The sequence below is a fragment of the Anopheles coustani genome, assembly GCF_943734705.1.
Source record: "Anopheles coustani chromosome X unlocalized genomic scaffold, idAnoCousDA_361_x.2 X_unloc_20, whole genome shotgun sequence".
In the NCBI taxonomy this organism is placed as follows: domain Eukaryota; kingdom Metazoa; phylum Arthropoda; class Insecta; order Diptera; family Culicidae; genus Anopheles; species Anopheles coustani.
The window spans coordinates 165,001-166,884 of NW_026525127.1; the positions used below are offsets into that span (position 1 = coordinate 165,001).

General features: G+C 49.6%; 1 non-coding gene across 1 annotated transcript; it reads right to left on the bottom strand.

Moving 5' to 3' along the window:
• Nucleotides 1-438: 438 nt before the first annotated feature.
• Nucleotides 439-593, bottom strand: LOC131270302 (5.8S ribosomal RNA). Its single transcript, XR_009179406.1, has one exon. It is a non-coding gene; the product is annotated as a 5.8S ribosomal RNA (ribosomal RNA).
• Nucleotides 594-1,884: the final 1,291 nt, after the last annotated feature.

Below are 1,884 nucleotides of genomic sequence, written 5' to 3' on the forward strand. Positions count from 1 at the left end.
TCAATGTCCAATATGTACCGTTGGACTCGGTTAACGGGCTGTTAGCCCGCGTGTGGTTTAACTCACTGATACCTTCCATTGCCCATACGCTAGTTTGTTTGTGTTCCTTTGGTCAACTTCCATACTTGAATCATTTGTGCTACCGCTGCTGCTTCGACGCTACTTTGACATCTTCGCTTCTATTTAAATAAATAAATAAGCTGAAGCTAGACATCAGTAAACACCACCACAGACACCACAAGCACGCCTTCTCCTCGTACTTCCGCCTCACGCGGGAACACGGACGCTCTAAATACTTCGAATTCCAATGCCAGTATATTGTAAACCACGGGTTCTTTAATGCTAGCGGGTCGTCGCGACCCTAGTTAACATCATGGTGCACGTCTCGTGACGGGTGTCACGGCGTAGTTAAATGTATGCGATACATTTCTCAAATATAAGCGCTCAGTCATCTGTACATCATGGTAGGTTCCCACGACGTGCAATATGCGTTCAACTTATCAATGTTCATGTGTCCTGCAGTTCACATTATGACGCGCAGTTAGCTGCGGTCTTCATCGATCCATGAGCCGAGTGATCCACTGCCGAGGGTGACTAACTTGCGTAAGCCGCCGCTGTGCGCGTATACCCGTTCCCCGTAGGGAGGAGCAAGCCGCCGCTTAGAGACGAAGCATAAAGTGTCCTCATTCCACATAGGGCAAGCTGGATTAATCCATTTTACCCAGGACGGCCGAAGCGGCGTGGACCAGGGGAGAACTGAACCTTATACTTCACACCACAGTAAGTCTACGTGTCCTCTTCCACATAGGGCAAGCTAGAACTAACTATCTTACCCAGGACTGCCGGAGCAGCGTGGACCAGGGGAGGAACACACTTTTCATGGAAACGTAAGGCATCCATGACTGCCATAACGTAAGCCGCCGCTGTGCGCGTATACCCGTTCCCCGTAGGGAGGAGCAAGCCGCCGCTTAGAGACGAAACATAAAGTGTCCTCATTCCACATAGGGCAAGCTGGATGAATCCATTTTACCCAGGACGGCCGAAGCGGCGTGGACCAGGGGAGAACTGAACTTTATGCTTCACACCACAGTAAGTCTTCGTGTCCTCTTCCACATAGGGCAAGCTAGAACTAACTATCTTACCCAGGACTGCCGAAGCAGCGTGGACCAGGGGAGGAACACACTTTTCATAGAAACGTAAGGCATCCATGACTGCCATAGTGCGTAAGCCGCCGCTGTGCGCGTAAACCCGTTCCCCGTAGGGAGGAGTCAAGCCGCCGCTTAGAGACGAAGCATAAAGTGTACTCATTCCACATAGGGCAAGCTGGATGAATCCATTTTACCCAGGACGGCCGAAGCGGCGTGGACCAGGGGAGAACTGAACTTTATACTTCACACCACAGTATTGAGTAATGTGCCCTCTTCCACATAGGGCAAGCTGGAATGTTCCATTTTACCCAGGACGGCCGAAGCGGCGTGGACCAGTGGAGGACTACACAATCATGAGGTTTGATATCGACTTGTGTGTTTCAATAGGGTACCGATGGTATGTTTTGAACCGATTTGATTTAGCCATTCTGAAGTCATCACTTGGTTGAAGCGCTGAACTAGGGCGAGTCTATCGTTTACTTTGCATTGGGATATTGTACGTTGCATGCTCTACTAGGTTAATGTCATAGGGTTGGCTATCGAGCATGCCCAAGTGATGACTTGATCGTGTGCTTGCTTGAATTCTACACATTTCATACCATCGGTAAGTTGTCGAATCATTCCTCGATCATAACCTTCGTTCTTGGTTCATGTATGCTCTCTTCCACATAGGGCAAGCTAGAATTAACTATCTTACCCAGGACCGCCGAAGCAGCGTGGACCAGGGGAGAACTAT